The sequence below is a fragment of the Salvelinus namaycush genome, chromosome 23 (assembly GCF_016432855.1).
Source record: "Salvelinus namaycush isolate Seneca chromosome 23, SaNama_1.0, whole genome shotgun sequence".
NCBI lineage: Eukaryota > Metazoa > Chordata > Actinopteri > Salmoniformes > Salmonidae > Salvelinus > Salvelinus namaycush.
In genome coordinates, this window is record NC_052329.1 from 17,494,214 (window position 1) to 17,515,600 (window position 21,387).

Below are 21,387 nucleotides of genomic sequence, written 5' to 3' on the forward strand. Positions count from 1 at the left end.
TGTTGCTCTACTCCCTTCCCCAACCCATTCCACAGCTATCTGTCTTTCTACAGAGGCCCAGTCTCTTTGTCCTTTAAATCTAGACTTCTTTCTTATCATTTATTTAATATCTCAAGGCTCAAAATGTTGAATCCAAAAGCTCAGAAGTCACATAATTAGTTAAATAAAGTCCACCTGTGTGCAATCTAAGTGTCACATGATCTGTCACATGATCCCAGTAGACATACACCTGTTCTGAAAGGCCCCAGAGTCTGCAACACCACTAAGCAAGGGGCACCACCAAGCAAGCGGCACCATGAAGACCAAGGAGGTCTCCAAACAGGTCTGGGACAAAGTTGTGGAGCTGTACAGATCAGGGTTGGGTTATAAAATATCCGAAACTTTGAACATCCCACGGAGCACCATTAAATCCATTATAAGAAAATTGAAAGAATATGGCACGACAACAAACCTGCCAAGAGAGGGCCGCCCACCAAAACTCATGGACCAGGCAGGGAGGGCATTCATCAGAGAGGCAAGAAAGAGACCAAAGATAACCCTGAAGGAGCTGCAAAGCACCACAGCGGACATTGGAGTATCTGTCCATAAGACCACTATTAGCCGTACACTCCACAGAGCTGGGCTTTACGGAAGAGTGGCCAGAAAAAAAGCCATTGCTTAAGCAAACACGTTTGGTGTTCGCCAAAAGGCATGTGGGAGACTCCCCAAACATATGGAAGAAGGTACTCTGGTCAGATGAGACTAAAGTTCAGCTTCTTGGCCATCAAGGAAATCGCTATGTCTGTTGCAAACCCAACACCTCTCATCACCTCGAGAATACCATCCCCACAGTGAAGCATGGTGGTGGCAGCATCATGCTGTGGGTTTGGTTTTCATCGGCAGGGACTGAAAAACTGGTCAGAATTGAAGGAATGATGGATGGCGCTAAATACAGGGGAATTCTTGAGGGAAACCTTTTTTTCAGTCTTCAAGAGATTTGAGACTGGGACAGAGGTTCACCTTCCAGCAGGATAATGACCCTAAGCATACTGCTAAAGCAACACTTGAGTGGTTTCAGGGGAAACATTTAAATGTATTGGAATGGCCTAGTCAAAGCCCAGACCTCAATCCAATTGAGAATCTGTGGTATGACTTAAAGATTGCTGTAAACCAGCGGAACCAATCTAATTTGAGTTTGAGCAATTTTGCCTTGAAGAATGGGCAAAAATCCCAGTGGCTAGATGTGCCAAGCTTATAGAGATATACCCCAAGAGACTTGCAGCTGCAATTGCTGCAAAAGGTGGCTCTACAAAGAATTAACTTTGGGGGGGGGGGGGGGGGGGGGGGGTGAATAGTTATGTACGCTCAAGTTTAAAGTTTTTTTTGTCTTATTTCTTGTTTGTTTCACACACAAAAAACATTTTGCATCTTCAAAGTGGTAGGCATGTTGTGTAAATCAAATGATACAAACCCCCCCAAAAATTTATTTTAATTCCAGGTTGTAAGGCAACAAAATAGGAAAATGCTAAGGGGGTGAGTACTTTCCCAAGCCACTGTATGGTGTTATTACTGTGTAGGCTTATCATATATTGGTCCCAGATTAAGCCTAGTCTTGGACTAAAATGTACCTTTAGTGAAGATAACTTCTTAGTCCAGGACTAGGATTAATCACTGTCTGGAAACCAGCACATAGTGTATAGGCTTGCTTATCACATTTACTGTAAACTCCAAACATCCTGTATCACTGATACACCTGCAGCTTAGATCATTGATGTAAACATTATGAAGAGGTTCACTGGTGATCTACTAATTACTGTAGGACTATATCATGGTAAAGTAGCCAATTAACACAAACAACACACAAAAAACACTATACTGTATATACAAAAGTAGGTGGATTCGGCTATTTCAGCCACACCCGTTGCTGACAGGTGTATCAAATCGAGCACACAGCCATGCAATCTCTATTGGCGAACACTGGCAGTAGAATAGCTTACTGAAGAGCTCAGTGACTTTCAACGTGGCACCGTCATAGGATGACACCTTTCCAACAAGTCAGTTCATCAAATTTCTGCCCTGCTAGAGCTGCCCAGGTCAACTGTAAGCACTGTTATTGTGAAGTGGAAACGTCTAGGAGCAACAAAGGCTCAGCCGCGAAGAGAACACACAAGCTCACAGGACCGGACTGTCCTCCGTTGCAACGAGTTCCAAACTGCCTCTGGAAGCAACTTCAGCACAATAACTGTTAGTCAGGTGCTTCATGAAATGGGTTTCCATGGCCGAGCAGCCGCACACAAGCCTAAGATCACCATGCGCAATGCCAATCATCGGCTGGAGTGGTGTAAAGCTTTCTGCCATTGGACTGGAGCAGTCGAAACGCATTCTCTGGAGTGATGAATCAAGCTTCACCATCTGAAAGTCCGATGGACAAATCTGGGTTTGACGGATGCCAGGAGAACGCTACCTGCCCCAATGCATAGTGCCAACTGTAAAGTTTGATGGAGGAGGAATAATAGTTTGGGCTGTTTTTCATGGTTCGGGCCTCTTAGTTCCAGTGAAGGGAAATCTTAATGCTACAGCATACAATGACATTCTAGACAATTCTGTGCTTCCAACTTTGTGGCAACAGTTTGGGGAAGGCCCTTTCCTGTTTCAGCATGACAATGTCCCTGTGTACAAAGTGAGGTCCATATAGAAATGGTTTGTCAAGATCGGTGTGGAAGAACTTGACTGGCCTGTCTAGAACCCTGACCTCAACCCCATCAAATACCTTTGGGATGAATTGGAACATCGACTGTGAGCCAGGTCTAATTGCCCAACATCAGTGCCCGACCTCACAAATGCTCTTGTGGCTGAATGGAAGCAAGTCCACGCAGCAATGTTCCAACAACTAGTGGAAAGCCTTCCCAGAATAGTGGAGGCTGTTATAGCAGCAAAGGGTGGATCAACTCCATATTAATGGCCATGATTTTGGAATGAGATGTTCAACGAGCAATTGTCCACATACTTTTGGTCATGTAGTGTACAATAACACCTAATGTTTTGGGAAAGGGAAAGGGGTATACCTAGTCAGTTGTCCAACTGAAATGTGTCCTCCGCATTTAACCCAACCCCTCTGATTTGGTGGCATTTACCTGTATTTGGAGCAGTTCATAGATCATTATAGGTAAGGGAATGATCGTTGCTTTTGAAAATAACTGACTCATCAGTAATCCATTCCATTCAAAAGGTTATTTAAAACAATCTTACAATTACAATGGAGCAGCTGAGCACGGTATTCTGATTTAGCATTAGGCCTTCCCTTTGGAGGCAGGCACAGGGCGCAGACAGAGGCACCAGGGGAGGGCAGCAAAGCACTGCTGAACAATGACAACACTGTCTGAGACATGTTCTTGTTCCAGGGTGGCCCAAACAGAATGTGTGAGGTGACAGGTGAGTCAGATGTTTTTTTGTGTCACAAAATATCATATGAAACATAATTCGTGATCAGATTATATTTGGATTAGACATGAATCTTAGTGCACCAAGACCAAGTTACACAAGACATGTAACATGTGGTTTTCAGATGTCAGATTAAAATCCCCAAATATAACAAAAGTAAATATTGTACATCTGCAATGGATATGGTTATGAAGCTACTGAGAATGGTTTGTTAGTTAATAGTCTTTTTATAAATTGTTGACATTTTGTGCCTTTGGTGTAGTTTATTGCGTTGACATTTTTGTTTTGGTGATGAAGTGGTTTTCAGTGGTTAAAAGCAAGCTCCTGTGAGTCTGGGTTGTGTAATGCAAGCCGTGTGCTTAGGGCGCCTGCATATCCTCTATGGCTCATCTGCTTTAGGCTATGGATTGTGAAAGCCCTTAGTGGCAGAAAACATTCTGATTGTGAAGACATCAGAGGCACGACTGTTTTGCTTTGTTCTTAGTTCTTACACATAAACACTACACACACACTACAGTTTAAGGTCAATGATATGCCTATAACACTGGCTTTAGAAACATAGTCATCTTATATCTGCCATCTCTCTGACAGACAATAAGAGAACTTTTACCCCTAGGGATAGATTTCCAACCTGAGAGGACTCAACATCGCTAAGAACCAGAATTCAATACAGGAACAAAGCCCCAAGAAGCCTGATGCTGATCGGAGGGGCACAACATAATGAGTAATAGTTTTATGATCTTGCCTTACATTCTCTCATTAAATATAAAAAGAGATACGATTTGGAATAGAATATTTCTCATAAGGGATTTTGAATAATTTCCAATGTTTTACTCAGAGCAAATCTGGCAATGGTTTTGTTCTGGCAAACATGACTATGGGAAAGGAAAGACACTGCTCCTGCTTGTTTAATTACCCTCCTCACTCTCTCAGCGCATTTCCTCTCTACCCCAATCTGGGGGCCCACAAATGACTTCAAGCCCTCAAATGTTCCCACACAAAATGACACTTAACAGCCTAATAAATTATAAACATCAGCTTTCATTACCGTAACTCTCAAAAATAAAGATATATAGTACCAGTAAAAAGTTTGGACACACCTACTCATCCAAAAGTGTTTCTTTATTTTTACTATTTTCTACATTGTAGAATAATAGTAAAGATATCAAAACTATGAAATAACGCATGTGGAATCATGTACTAACAAAACAAGTGTTAAACAAATCAGAATATATTTTATATTTTATATTCTTGAAAGTATCAAACCTTTGCCTTGATGACAGCTTTGCACACTCTTGGCATTCTCTCAACCAGCTTCACCTGGAACGCTTTTCTAACAGTCTTGAAGGAGTTTCCACATATGCTGAGCACTTGTTGGCTGCTTTTCCTTCACTCTGCGGTCCAGCTCATCCCAAACCATCTCAGTTGGGTTGAGGTCTGGTGATTGTGGAGGCCAGGTCATCTGGTGCAGCACTCCAACACTCTCCTTCTTCGTCAAATAGCCCTTACACAGACTGGAGGTGTGTTGGGTCATTGTAATTTGTAAGTCGCTCTGGATAAGAGCGTCTGCTAAATGACTTAAATGTAATGTAATGTAAATGTCCTGTTGAAAAACAAATGATAAGTTCAAACTACATGGGACGGAGTATTGCTGCAGAATGCTGTGGTAGCCATGCTGGTTAAGTGGGCCTTGAATTCTAAATAAATCACCGACAGTGTCACCAGCAAAGCACCATCACACCTCCTCCTCAATGCATCACAGTGGGAACCACACATGTGGAGATCATCCGTTCACCTACTCAGCGTCTCACAAAGACACGACAGTTGGAACCAAAAATCTCAAATTTGGACTCATCACAGATTTCCACCAGCCTAATGTCCATTGCTTTTGTTTCTTGGTCCAAGCAAGTCTCTTCTTCTTATTGGTGTCCTTTAGTAGTGGTTTCTTTGCAACAATTTGACCATGAAGGCCTGATTCACGCAGTCTCCTCTGAACAGTTGATGTTGAGCTGTGTCTGTTACTTGAACTCTGTGAGGTGCTATCTGAGGTGCAGTTAATTACCAAATTCTGAGGCTGGTAACTCTAATGAACTTATTCTTTGCAGCAGAGGTAACTCTGGGTCTTCCTTTCCATTGGCGGTCCTCTGAGAGCCAGTTTCATCATAGCACTTGATGGTTTTTGTGACTGCACTTGAATAAACTTTCAAAGTTCTTGAAATTTTCAGTATTGACTGACCTTGATGGACTGTCGTTTCTCTTTGCTTATTTGAGCTGTTCTTGCCATAATATGGACTTGGTCTTTTACCAAATAGGACTATATTCTGTATATCACCCCTACCTTGTCACAACACAACTGATTGGCTCAAACGCATTAAGAAGGAAATAAATTACACACAAAAGAGTATCTAAAGCTGTCATAAAGGCAAAGGGTGGCTGCTTTCAAGAATCTCACATATAAAATATATTTTGATTTGTTTAACACTTTTTTTGCTTACTACATGTGTTATTTCATAGTTTTGATGTCTTCACTATTATTCTACAATATAGAAAAAATTTTAAAATAAAGAAAAACCCTTGAATGAGTAGGTGTGTCCAAACTTTTGGCTAGCACTGTATATATTTTAAAGTGTATGTTTCAGAACTATGAAATTCAATCATAACACAAATCATGCACTAATGCATTCTGCAGTCCTGCTACGGAGGGCAGAGAAAAATCCATGTAGAATGAGGATGCTGCCAAGCAGTGGAATGTTGCTGATGCTATAAATCTCAGCTCAGAAGCACCCAATCAAGCCTAATTGTAGCCTGAATTTGCCATGGAACCACCAGGCCTACTGCAGGCATCCTGGCTGGCAGCCATTGTCTTTATCTAAGGCCCAAAGCCAACCACAGTTGCAACAGTTACAATTACAGCCAGTTTGAGTTCCTTTTTAGATGCTCTTCATAGAAACGAGTTACATGGATTTGCTAAAATTAGGACAACAGTTAACTTTTAAATGTATTTCAGGAGACACTGGAATGCGTCAGTGGACAACATAGCTATATTGGTTGTGTCAGTTCACATGCAATACAAAGTGAAGGTAGCTATCAGAAATGATGAAATTACAAATGTTTATCATTTGATTTTGGAAGAAAATAATTATTTCCGTCTACTGACAAATATATTTTGCAGATCATAGGCTAATTGTGAAAACAAATCTGTTTTCCTCACTACTGCATCAGTTTCATCATTTCTCTGGGGTTATCTCTGGGTTAGCAACTTATTTCACTAACTGTCGACAGAAACTTGGGTCTTAGGGACTTATCCACGTCACAACATCAGCACAGAGTCATGGACATAGCTTGACAGAGAATATCATTAAGATATATCCTTTTAATATCAATTTCAGTAGTCAAAGGGAAACATATCATACAGTATTATCATACTATATAAAAACGTCAATGAAATATTACATTTGATATGATTTTTTATGCATTTTGTCTCTCCCTTTGCTCTAACTAAACCCCTCCCTATTTCCATACTGCTGTTTGAGGCTTCCATGGCTTTGGCAGAGTGAGTATGACTCATAATAACCAGTTAAAAGGCTTCCCCATTAACCAGGACTTGCTACTCTATGCAAACTAGCTCCACTTCAATCCTGTGTGGTTACTATTAGAAATGCATCTTCTGTTCTGTTGGACCTGTGTTCTGGTCTTGGTTCTGCCTGGTCCATGTTCTACAGCTCCTACATCTATTCCTGAAGAAGAGGTCATGGCACTCCTCACAGGACAGACCCAAGAGGACCTAAAGCTGGCCACAGTAAGTGTATAATTGAATGAGTTAAATTACAAAATTACAGACATTTGACAAGGACTGCATGTTACATTGTTTACTGTACGTAAAAATTGACTTTTTAAATAACATGTTAACGTTTGACTGCGGATGACTGCGGATGTGGAAAAACTATATCATCCACATGTATTGATCACATTTTTACAAATACTTTAGAACTTTGTTCTAAAGATGTATCTGTACCCATTGGATGCAGTGATCACAATATAGTGGTTATATCACAGAAAGTAAAGGCTCCAAAAGCTAGTGTATAAAATTGTGTATAAGATTTTTCAATTATTGATAAACATACACCTGTTAAGAAACTGACTCTTAGAACTGTTAAGGCTCCATGGATTGATAAGGAATTGAAAAACTTTTGGTTGAAAGAAATGAGGCAAATGGAGTGCCTAAGGAGTCTGGCTGCACATCTGACAGGCTGACTTACTGCAAATTGAGAAATGTTGTGACTAAACTCAAAAATAATAATAATCTGTATTATGAAGCCAAGATCAATGATATAAACAATGACAGAAAATTATTTTGTGCAGAAAGATACATTCACCTCATACTTTCATCGAATCAGATCATCGAATCAAATCACTTCAACTTAGATGGAAAGCTACTAAGGATGGTAACTGAATCTATAGCCAGTATTAGCCACTCCTATCTGTCATATCTTTAATCTGAACCTACAGAAAAGTGTCAGGCCTGGAGGGAAGCCAAAGTCATTCCTCTACCCAAGAATGGTAAAGCTGCCTTTACTGGTTCTAATAGCTGACATATCAGTTTGCTGCCAGCTCTTAGCAAATTGTGTTTGACCAAATACAATACCATTTCTATCTAAACAAATTAACAACAGCCTTTCAGCATGCTTATAAAGAAGGGCACTCAACATGTACTACACTGAAACAAATGACTTATTATTGGTTGAAAGAAAGTGATAACAAGAAGATTGTGGTAGCTGTACTGTTAGTTTTCAGTGCAACCTTTGATATTATTGACCATGACCTGTTGTTGAAAAAACATACGTGTTATGGCTTTTCAACCTCTGCCATATTGTGGATTCAGATCTATCTATCTATCTATCTATCTATCTATCTATCTATCTATCTATCTATCTATCTATCTATCTATCTATCTATCTATCTATCTATCTATCTATCTATCTATCTATCTATCTATCTATCTATCTATCTATCTATCTATCTATCTATCTATCTATCTATCTATCTATCTATCTATCTATCTATCTATCTAATAGAAGAGAGAGGGTGTTCTTTAATGGAAGCTTCTCTAATTTTGAACATGTAAAGTGTTGTGTTCCGCAGGGCAGCTCTCTTGGGCCTCTACTCTTTTCTATTTTTACCAATGACCTGCCACTTGCATTAAACAAAGCCTGTGTGTCCATGTATACTGATAATTCAACCCTATACTTGTCAGCAATGACAGCTAGTGAAATCACTGCAACCCTAAACAAAGAGTTGCAGTCAGTTTTAGAATGGGTGGCCATTAATAAACTGGTCCTGAACATCTCTACAACTAAGAGCAATGTATTTGGTATAAGTCATTCCCTAAGTTCTAGACCTCAGCTGAATGTCTCAATGAATGGTGTGGCTGTTGAGCAAGTTGAGGAGACTAAATTATTTGGTGTTACCTTAGATTGTAAACTGTCATGAGCAAAACATATTGATTCAATGGTTGTAAAGATTTCTGTCTAATGTGCTGGGGGTGTGTTGATATTATGTAACACATAATATCCTATCTCACAGTTTTGATTCATGAACCTGCAAATATTTCCTAAATGTTATCCTTACAGGCAACCTAATACATTGGACTACATTCAACATGTTATAATTAGTAAGTAAAAGTCCTGCAGGCTCTAGTTTTATCTTATCTTGATTATTGTCCAGTCATATGGTCAAGTTCTGCAAAGAAAGACCTAGTTAATCTACAGTTGGCCCAGAAGAGAGCGGTATGTTTTGCTCTTCAAAGTAATCAGAGGGCTAATATCAATACTATGCATGCCAGTCTCTCTTGGCTAAGAATTGAGGAAATATTTACTGCATTGTTTCTTGTTTTTATAAGAAACAATTTGTTGGAAATTTCAAATTGATTGAATATTGAACTTACACAGCACTGACACACACACTTACCCCATCAGACATGCCACCAGGGATCTGTTCACAGTACCCAGATCCAAAACAAATTCAAGGAAACATACAATATTATACAGAACCATGATTGCATGGAACTCCCTTCCATCTCATATAGTGAGAGCAACAGCAAACCTGGTTTCAAAAAACTAATAAAGCAACACCTCAGGCACAATGCCTCTCCCCCATGTGACCTACTTTTTGTGTGTATGTACTGACGTGTAACTGATAGATGCACACACACACACGCACACGCACACACATCAGCGTTTTTAAATGTATGTAAATTGTAAAGTCTTTTGTATTTTTCGTTATGTGTCAGACCCCGGTAAGACTAGCTGTCACCATTGCCGTTGGCTAATGGCGGTCCTAATAAAATCCCCCCCAAAATACTGTAAAGACAATGTGTGAGATATTGAGATAATCTTTTTTTATCCTTTTTTGTTGTCGTGGGTGGGAGGCGGAGCTAAACACAATTACCTCCGAATGTACATGCCCTCACAATCAAGCACAGTATATGTTCCAAGATTGGCAAGGCAAGGCTCCAAAATAAATCTGTTTTTAATTTAGAATGTAAATGTGATATGCACTGTGGGACCATTAAACTGCAGGATAATTGTGATTATTTCAAGGTTGCGTCTGAACAAATCCTATATTTATTTTATGGATTTGAGCAAACTATACATTATTGCTGAACCACAGACGTAAAATGATGTTTGAGCATTAATGGTTCTGCTATGCCAAGTCTCACGCAACAGTTGTGCTAGAATATCAGAACTAGAAAGAATGGGGAAAATAATATGAACCCTTTGCCTCCAATTCCCTATAAAGTTTGTCCTTGGTACAGTGTTTCCACATGTCTAGTGTTTACAACAAGAAGTTGTAACAAAGTGTTTGAGTCCTTACTCAGTCAGCACAATATTGATTTAAGATGTTACGCTATATGATAGTGAGACACTACAGAAGCTTTCATCTGTTCTCAGGAGTACCTCCGGCATTATTACAACCTGAAGAAAGAGCAACCTTTGGCTCGGATCAAGAGGTACCTGCCCTCGTTCACCTCCAAGGTGAAGGACATGCAGAGCTTCTTTGGCCTCAACACCACAGGCAGTCTGGACTCTGAGACCCTGGAGGTGATGAGTACACCTCGCTGTGGGGTCTCTGATGTGGAGGACTACAGTCACAACAACCGAGTCAACCGCTGGAACAAGAACGTCATCACCTACAGGTAACAGTTAGCGGTTGGGTAAAATGCGGAAGACACATTTCAGTTGAATCCATTCAGATGTACTACTGACTAGGTATCCCCCTTTCCCTATTCTTCTGAAATTAGATCCATGGCAACTGGAAGGCATGATATTATCACAGGATTTGTCTATTAGCTCACTGGAGGCTGTAGCAGGTAGACTAGTGGTTAAGAGCATTGGGCCAATAATCAAAAGGTTGCTGGTTCAAGTCCTGAGCCGACTAGGTAAAACATCTGCCAATGTGCCTTTGAGCAAGGCACTTAACTCTAATTGCTCCTGTAAGTCGCACTGGATAAGAGTGTCTTCTACATTTTTTAAATGTAATTGTTTGATCTTGTAGCATTGGCAGGTACACCAGTGATTTGCCTCACAGCACGGTGGACTCTCTGATCGAGTCGGCGCTCAGCGTCTGGGCCAGTGCCAGCACTCTGACCTTTGTCAGGTCACGCACACAGAGGGCCGACATCATGGTGGAGTTTGCTACCTTTGGTGGGTAACACCTATAGTGGTCTTTCTAGATAACACTTTACATGAAGATATACTTTATAAAGGGTTTATATACTTTGACTATTTATAGATTTACAGATACTTTATGAATCAATAATAAACATTTAACTTGCTGTTTGATGCTCCTAATACTCAGCTCCAAAACAAGGGAGTAGCAAAAACAATTGCTTTGACTCTGACATTTTGTTGTGTGTTTTCTCTAACCTCTGGGACATAAAGAGCACGGTGATGCCTACCCGTTTGATGGGTCTAAGGGCACTTTGGCACATGCCTTTGGCCCTGGAGAGGGAATTGGAGGTGATGCCCACTTTGACGATGATGAAACTTGGACGGCAGGGTCAAAGGGTATCCATTTCTATTTTACAGAATCATTCGAATTTTTTTCGATGTACTGATCAGTAGTTTACTTTTTTTTTTAAACAAGAGAATTACCAAATAAACTGATTGTGCATGTTCCTGTTTGTGTGATTTCAGGGTTCAACCTGTATCTAGTGGCAGCCCATGAGTTTGGTCATTCCTTAGGCTTAAGGCACTCCCAAAACCCAGAGTCACTGATGTATCCTACATACAAATCCAGTCGCAGTTCACACAACCTGCTCTCCAAAGAGGACATAGCAATAATCAACTCACTTTACGGTAAGGAGGAGACCATTCAACAAATTCAAATTCTGAATCTAAGATTAGATCATACAGTAAGGGCCCTTTGGCGCTTGTTTAAAAGTAGTGCACTATAGTGCATAGTGTATACATAGGGAATAGCAATTTCGGACATAGTCTAAATGTTTATTTTGGTGTGCCTTAGGTCCAAAAAACAGTCAGCCATATTACTACTCCAGACATGGCTGGAATCCACTTTACAACCCCTGGTTCCTGGGTTCCCACTTCCCTCTGATGATGCAGAACAAATGTTCAGCTGACCTGTCCTTTGATGCTGTCTCTACCCTGGGGGATGCCACCTTCTTTTTCAAAGACAAGTATGTCCATCCACCCTGTTGAAATGCCAATAGTATTGATGAATGAAAAGCAAACAAATCTGGGGTTCCAAATGTCATGTTTTTTCCCCCCCTTCTGGAGGTATCTATGGATCAAGCACAACCAGCAATATGATATAAAAGAAGGTCCTATCAACAACTTCATGCCAAAGATTGAATCCAAAATTGATGCTGCCTTCTGGGTCCCTCGGCGATCCACTGCTTACCTGATTCATGGTACAGACATCGCCTACCATACTACCCCATCATGGTTAACAGTGTGTAACAAATGTATAGGACTCATTTTCAGAAAATAAAGTGAAGTGTATCAATCACACCTACCTTATTTGGCGGCCTATTTCAGCTGACCGGTTCTGCTCAGACACCCTGCTGCCGCTTGCTGCTACTGCTAGTATGTGTATCCTTCTTTTGCTCCCACCACCACCCCAGGCTCCACCTGTTAGGTTCTGTTTCCTACTGGGGGATTGGTATAGTCTACCGCGCTTCACTGCTTGTAAGTCCTTTTATATATTGACGCTTTGCTTGGGCAGTGAGCTACCCTGAAGGAGGAGAGCCTATATTGCCAAGACTTGCATTATTAATAATTGAATAAAAGGTTAAACATATTTCTACATGGTGTTTCCTTTCTAACTATGAGCCATCCTCTGTTTGTTCCAGAATCCATGTACTGGACGGTGAAGGGTTCCATTGTGAAAGGCAAACCTAAACCCATCGGCAACTTTGGCTTCCCACCATGGGTTCAGAAAGTAGATGCAGCGGTACACATCGTCAAAACAGGACGCACGCTGTTCTTCATTCACGACATTTACTACAGGTGAGCCTGGCATTCTGAAACATCACCAGTGTACAGTCATTAGCCTACAGTACAAAATATCATTATAGCATATTGAATATATTGCAGAGAAACTGTATTGTGGAAGTTGTTTTTTCAGTTATAATGAAAACCGAAGAGTTATGGATGCTGGATACCCACAGTACATCAGTGATGATTTCCAAGGGCTCAATACTACTATCGATGCAGCTGTCTACAAAGATGGTTAGCTACTGTTACATCACGACAACAAAGACCATGCCAGCTCAATTTGAACATTTAATTTTGTAAAACTCTTTCTAATTGTTACATTTTTGTTCATCCTAGGCGTCATCTACTTCTTCGTTGGACCACACGTGTACAAGTACGATTATACCCAGAAACAAGTTGTTGGAACTGAGAAAGCAAATACTTGGCTCGGATGCTAGTGAATTCATGGGAATTTAAATGTTTTTGTCCAAAATGCAATAAAGGTTATGCAAAGCTGTACAAAACTGTATGCATAATTATAACATGTTGAATTTAGTCCAATGTATTAGGTTGCCTGTAAGGATAACATTTAGTTAATGTTCATGAATAAACTGTGAGACAAGAATGTGTTACATAATACCAACATACATTACATTAGACAGAAATTAATGGGTAAGTTTATATGGCTCATTTCATAAACATTGCCTAGATCATATATTTCAGATCACACATCAGCAAGTGTGGTTGAGATTGTAATGAAGATATGAAACCAGTCCAAATACATTTAAACTACATTTTCACAATTCCTGAAATGTAATCCTAGTTAAAAGTCCATGTCTTAGGTCAGTTAGGATCACCACTTAATTTTAAGAATGTGAAATGTCAGAATAATAGTAGAGAGAAGGATTTATTTCAGCTTTTATTTCTTTCATCACATTCCCAGTGGGTCAGAAGTTTACATACACTCAATTAGTATTTGGTAGCATTGCCTTTAAATTGTTTAACTTGGGTGTAACGATCGTCTGTTGAAGAAGGTGTGGACCAAAGCGCAGCGTGGTAAGTGTTCATGCTTTTTTTATTAAAACTGAACACTGAGACAAAATAACAAAAATAGTACAACACGAAACAGTTCTGTCTGGTGCAGACACAAAACAGAAAACAACTACCCACACAAACCATGTGGGAAAAAGCTACTTACGTATGGTTCTCAATCAGAGAGAACGATAGACAGCTGCCTCTGATTGAGAACCACACCCGGCCAAACAACAAAGAAATACAAAACTTAGAAAATGAACATAGAATGCCCACCCAAATCACACCCTGACCAAACCAAAATAGACATAAAAAGCTCTCTACGGTCAGGGCGTGACATTGGGTCAAACGTTTCAGGTAGCCTTCCACAAACTTCCCACAATAAGTTGGGTGAATTTTGGCCTATTCCTCCTGACAGAGCTGGTGTAACCGAGTCAGGTTTGTAGGCTTCCTTGCTCGCACATGCTTTTTCAGTTCTGCCCACAAATGTTCTATAGAATTGAGGTTAGGGCTTTGTGATGGCGTCTCCAATACCTTGACTTTGTTGTCCTTAAGCCATTTTGTCACAACTTTGGAAGTATGCTTGGGGTCATTGTCCATTTGGAAGACCCATTTGCGACCAAGCTTTAACTTCCTGACTGATGTCTTGAGATGTTGCTTCAATATATCCACATAATTTTCCTCCCTCATGATGCCATCTATTTTGTGAAGTGCACTAGTCCCTCCTGCAGCAAAGCACCCCCACAACATGGTGTTCTTCGGCTTGCAAGCATCCCCCTTTTTCCTTCAAACATAATGATGGTCATTATGGCCAAACAGTTCTATTTTTGTTTCATCAGACCAGAGGACATTTCTCCAAAAAGTACAATCTTTGTCCCCATGTGCAGTTGCAAACCGTAGTCTGGCTTTTTTATGGCGGTTTTGGAGCAGTGGCTTCTTCCTTGCTGAGCGGCCTTTCAGGTTATGTCGATATAGGACTCGTTTTACTGTGGATGTAGATACTTTTGTGCCTGTTTTCTCCAGCATCTTCACAAGGTCCTTTGCTGTTATTCTGGGATTGATTTACACTAATCGCACCAAAGTCTCCTTCCTGAGCAGTATGACGGCTGCGTGGTCACATGGTGTTAATACTTGCATACTATTGTTTGTACAGATAAACGTGGTACCTTCAGGTGTATGGAAATTGCTCCCAAGGATGAACCAGACTTGTGGAGGTCTACAATTTTTTTCTGAGGTCTTGTCTGATTTCTTTTCATTTTCCCATGATGTCAAGCAAAGAGGCACTGAGTTTGAAGGTAGGCCTTGAAATACTTCCACAGGGCCACCTCCAATTGACTCAAACAATGTCAATTAGCCTATCAGAAGCTTCTAAAGCCATGACATAATTTTCTGGAATTTTCCAAGCTGTTTAAAGGCACAGTCAACTTAGTGTATGTAAACTTCTGACCCACTGGAATTGTGATACAGTGAAATAATCTGTCTGTAAACAATTGTTGAAAAAATTACTTGAGTCATGCCCAAAGTAGATGTCCTAACTGACTTTCCAAAACTATAGTTTGTTAACAAGAAATTTGTGGAGTGGTTGAAAAACTAGTTTTAATGACTCCAACCTAAGTGTATGTAAACTTCTGACTTCAACTGTACTTGATAACCAAAGTAACAATCCCAGCATTGGCAGATAGGGCTATAAGACACCCTTTAAGTCCTGTTTCATACTCTTAAGACCTATATATAGTTCAGGGCTTTCTATAGAAAAATTATTCCTACCACACACCTCATGGTAATATTGGCAGCAACTGCAGGATTGAAGGCTTTGAAACCACGTGATTCACCACAGACCTTAAGCATGCTCCTATCTATAAAGCCATGGGCTAAAATGTAAAGAGCTTGTTCATTTAAAGATGGAGCGGCTGTGGCTCTGGATCCATGTGCTGTGTATTCTAGTGCTCACAGACCTGGTGTGGACTTTACCCATCTTTATGGAACAATGGTCAAGGCCTGAGGACATGGAACTGGCTGAGTTTTGTGTCTTCATCCACTCTTTTGAAAATCTTCTGGAAAATAGTTAAAAAACTGTATTGGAGTACATTGATTGTTTTGACTAATTCCTCAGGTATTGCAAGTCTAGTTATTTTCTGTTTTTCAATGGTAAAAGTTGAGTATACTTACAGTAGGAGGTGCACTTTAGGACAACTAAAAGTTATGGCTACTTTTGATCAAGCAAAGGCTGTTTTCTGGATAGGGATGGTGCCAGGTTTCCTCCAGACGTGACACTTTACATTCAGGCCAAAGAGTTCAATCTTCAAATCAAATCAAATTTTATTTGTCACATACACATGGTTAGCAGATGTTAATGCGAGTGTAGCGAAATGCTTGTGCTTCTAGTTCCGACAATGCAGTAATAACCAACGAGTAATCTAACCTAACAATTCCACAACTACTACCTTATACACACAAGTGTAAAGGGATAAAGAATATGTACATAAAGATATATGAATGAATGATGGTACAGAACGGCATAGGCAAGATGCAGTAGATGGTATAGAGTACAGTATATACATATGAGATGAGTAATGTAGGGTATATAAACATAAAGTGGCATAGTTCAAAGTGGCTAGTGATACATGTATTACATAAAGATGGCAAGATGCAGTAGATGATATAGAGTACAGTATATACATATACATATGAGATGAGTAGTGTAGGGTATGTAAACATTATATTAAGTGGCATTGTTTAAAGTGGCTAGTGATACATTTTTACATAAATTTCCATCAATTCCCATTATTAAAGTGGCTGGAGTTGAGTCAGTATGTTGGCAGCGGCCACTAAATGTTAGTGGTGGCTGTTTAACAGTCTGATGGCCTTGAGATATAAGCTGTTTTTCAGTCTCTCGGTCCCTGCTTTGATGCACCTGTACTGACCTCGCCTTCTCGATGATAGCGGGGTGAACAGGCAGTGGCTCGGGTGATTGTTGTCCTTGATGATCTTTATGGCCTTCCTGTGACATCGGGTGGTGTAGGTGTCCTGGAGGGCAGGTAGTTTGCCCCCGGTGATGCGTTGTGCAGACCTCACTACCCTCTGGAGAGCCTTACGGTTGTGGGCGGAGCAGTTGCCGTACCAGGCGGTGATACAGCCCGACAGGATGCTCTCGATTGTGCATCTGTAGAAGTTTGTGAGTGCTTTTGGTGACAAGCCGAATTTCTTCAGCCTCCTGTGGTTGAAGAGGCGCCGCTGCGCCTTCTTCACAACGCTGTCTGTGTGGGTGGACCAATTCAGTTTGTCCGTGATGTGTACACCGAGGAACTTAAAACTTACTATCCTCTCCACTACTGTCCCGTCGATGTGGATAGGGGGGAGCTCCCTCTGCTGTTTCCTGAAGTCCACAATCATCTCCTTTGTTTTGTTGACGTTGAGTGTGAGGTTATTTTCCTGACACCACACTCCGAGGGCCCTCACCTCCTCCCTGTAGGCCGTCTCGTCGTTGTTGGTAATCAAGCCTACCACTGTAGTGTCGTCCGCAAACTTGATGATTGAGTTGGAGGCGTGCATGGCCACGCAGTCGTGGGTGAACAGGGAGTACAGGAGAGGGCTCACAACGCACCCTTGTGGGGCCCCAGTGTTGAGGATCAGCGGGGTGGAGATGTTGTTACCTACCCTCACCACCTGGGGGCGGCCCGTCAGGAAGTCCAGTACCCAGTTGCACAGGGCGGGGTTGAGACCCAGGGTCTCGAGCTTGATTACGAGTTTGGAGGGTACTATGGTGTTAAATGCTGAGCTGTAGTCGATGAACAGCATTCTCACATAGGTATTCCTCTTGTCCAGATGGGTTAGGGCAGTGTGCAGTGTGGTTGCGATTGCGTCGTCTGTGGACCTATTGGGTCGGTAAGCAAATTGGAGTGGGTCTAGGGTGTCAGGTAGGGTGGAGGTGATATGGTCCTTGACTAGTCTCTCAAAGCACTTCATGATGACGGAAGTGAGTGCTACGGGGCGGTAGTCGTTTAGCTCAGTTACCTTAACTTTCTTGGGAACAGGAACAATGGTGGCCCTCTTGAAGCATGTGGGAACAGCAGACTGGGATAAGGATTGATTGAATAAACACACCAGCCAGCTGGTCTGCGCATGCTCTGAGGACGCGGCTGGGAATGCCGTCTGGGCCTGCAGCCTTGCGAGGGTTAACACGTTTAAATGTTTTACTCACCTCGGCTGCAGTGAAGGAGCCCGCATGTTTTGGTAGCGGGCCTTGTCAGTGGCACTGTATTGTCCTCAAAGCGAGCAAAAAAGTTATTTAGTCTGTCTGGGAGCAAGACATCCTGGTCCGCGACGGGGCTGGTTTTCTTTTTGTAATCCGTGATTGACTGTAGATCCTGCTACATACCTCTTGTGTCTGAGCTGTTGAATTGCGACTCTACTTTGTCTCTATACTGGCACTTAGCTTGTTTGATTGCCTTGCGGAGGGAATAGCTACACTGTTTGTATTCGGTCATGTTTCCGGTCACCTTGCCCTGGTTAAAAGCAGTGGTTCACGCTTTCAGTTTTACGCGAATGCTGCCATCAATCCACGGCCATCAATCCATCAATCTTGGTTTCATCAGACCAGAGAATCTTGTTTCTCATGGTCTGAGAGTCCTTTAGGTGCCTTTGGGCAAACTCAGAGCGGGCTGTCATGTGCCTTTTACAGAGGAGTGGCTTCCGTCTGGCCACTCTACCATAAAGGCCTGATTGGTGGAGTGCTTCAGAGATGGTTGTCCTTCTGGAAGGTTCTCCCATCTCCACAGAGGAACTCTAGAGCTCTGTCAGAGTGACCATCGGGTTCTTGGTCACCTCCCTCACCAAGGCCCTTCTCCCCTGATTGCTCAGTTTGGCCAGGTGGCCAGCTCTAGGAAGAGTCTTGGTGGTTCCAAACTTCTTCCATTGAAGAATGATGGAGGCCACTGTGTTCTTGGGGACCTTAAATGCTGTAGAACTTTTTTGGTACCCTTCACCAGATCTGTGCCTCGATGCAATCCTGCGGACAATTCCATCGACTTCATGGCTTGGTTTTTGCTCTGACATGCACTGTCAACTGTGGGAACTTATATAGACAGGTGTGTGCCTTTCCAAATAATGTCCAAACAATTTAATTTACCACATCTCAAGGATGGTAAATGGAAACAGGATGCACCTGAGCTCAATGTCGAGTCTCATAGCAAAGGGTCTGAATACTTATGTAAAAAAGCTATTTCTGTTTTTTAATTGTAATAAATGTGCATAACTTTCTAAAAACCTGTTTTCACTTTGTCGTTTTGGGGTATTATGTGTAGATTGCTGAGGATTACATTTTTTAAATACATTTTAGAATAAGGCTGTAACGTAACAAAATGTGGAAAAAGTCAAGGTGTCTGAATACTTTCCGAAAGCACTGTCACTTCCCAAAACAGACTTTCATATGTTTTAACTGCAGGGAATTACACTGAGTGTACAAATCATTAGGATCATGACATAGACTGACCAGGTGAATCCAGGTGAAAGCTATGATCCCTTATTGATGTCACTTGTTAAATCCACTTCAATCAGTGTAGATGAATGGGAGGAAACAGGTAATGAAGGATTTTTAAACCTTGAGACAATTGAGACATGGATTGTGTATGTGTGCCATTCAGAGGGTGAATGGGCAAGACTAAAGATTTAAGTGCCTTTAAACGGGGTATGGTAGTAGGTGCCAGGCGCACCGGTTTGAGTGTGTCAAGAACTGCATCGCTTCTGGATTTTTCACACTCAACAGTTTCCCGTGTGTATCAAGAATAGTCCACCACCCAAAGGACATCCAGCCAACTTTACACAACTGTGGGAAGCGTTGGAGTCAACATGGGCCAGCATCCCTGTGGAATTCTTTCGACACCATGTAGAGTCCACGCCCTGATAAATTGAGGCTGTTCTGAGGGTAAAGGGGGTGCAACTCAATATTAATCTGTTCCTAATGTTTTGTACATTCAGTGTATAAGAGGAATTACATAATACACAAAATTAACAAAGTTATCATAACTTAACAGTTTTGTTTCATCACTGAATTGCAACAATCAATACCTGCCAATAGATGAGCAACTCACTGGATATAACTAGTCATATTTCGTTCAGGTTGCTTCATGCTTTTCTGTGTTTTCTGTGTGCCAATGACCAGCAGGATTGCTCAGTACACCCCTGACCTTACAAGGGAAGAGGTGGATACCTCATTCCGTTTGGCCCTGAAAATCTGGAGTGACGCGGCCCCACTGAAATTCATCAATGTCAACCACGACAAGGCAGACATTGTCCTCTCCTTCGCAAGAAAGAGTATTCTGACCCTAAATCAGTCTCTGTTCAGTTCAGTGTAGTTTCTAATAGAGGTGGTAGAGAATGTGTGTGGCTGCATGTGAGATTTTAATTGCGCTATAATTATATACTTACTGGAGCCAGTTTCCAGGTACATGACTGTTAGTACATCTCTCTCCATCTATCCATCGTAGCTCATGGAAACTTCTTTCCCTTTGATGGCCCAACAGGTGTTCTGGCTCACGCCTTCAAGCCAAGGGAGTGCATGGGTGGAGACGTGCACTTTGACAAGGATGAAATCTGGACAATGGGGCATTGCAACCTAGGTAGGGCCACTGCTCCAAGCATAACATGAGGATCTGAATTGTTTTTATAAAACACAATAAAATAGGATTTCAAATATGATTATAGACAAATAAACATTTTCTCATTGGATGTTGTTTTAGGTTACAACCTGTTCACTGTTGCGGCCCATGAGTCAGGCCACTACCTTGGTCTCTCCCATTCCAAAGACCCCTCATCTCTCATGTACCCCAACTACAAGTATTACGATGGAGCACAGTACACACTGCCATGAGGTGATGCGCTGGGACTCCAGCAGTTGAGTTGAAATCACCATAGTTATCACATGGTCCATTTTTGGTGGATTTCTATCTAAACATTGGAGATTTTGCTTTTATTTCCAAGGCAAGACAGTCAGAAAACAGGATCCACCTAACCTTCCTAAGAAGTGCGATCCCAACTTCTCTGTTGATGCAGTGGCAGTGTTCGGGAAGGAGATAGTTCTCTTTAAAAAACATGTAAAGGAGTTTTGAATTATGCAATATGATTTCTGTAGTATAAATTCTTATTTGCCCCAACACAGCGGTTTGTTTCCCTCCAGGTACATGTGGTTGAGGACAACATGGACGACATACTGGAACTGTCTGAGAGAGGGCCCCAGCAGCACATACCTTCCCAGCATCAACTCTCCTGTGGGTGCGGCCGATGACATCTCTGCCAAAGGCGTTGCATATGTCTTCACTGGTAATGTGCAGTCGGATCGCCTCAAAGGCCTCACTTAGGCCTCGCAGCATGACAAGGCTAGATTTGAAACAGAAAACTGTTTCAAAGAACAACTGGACCTAAATTATAGCCCTATGTCAAAAAT

The 21,387-nt window shown here is 41.5% G+C and overlaps 1 pseudogene; it reads left to right on the forward strand.

The window, feature by feature from the left end:
- The first annotated feature begins 7,171 nt into the window (after positions 1-7,171).
- Positions 7,172-21,301, forward strand: LOC120018505 (annotated as a pseudogene).
- Positions 21,302-21,387: the final 86 nt, after the last annotated feature.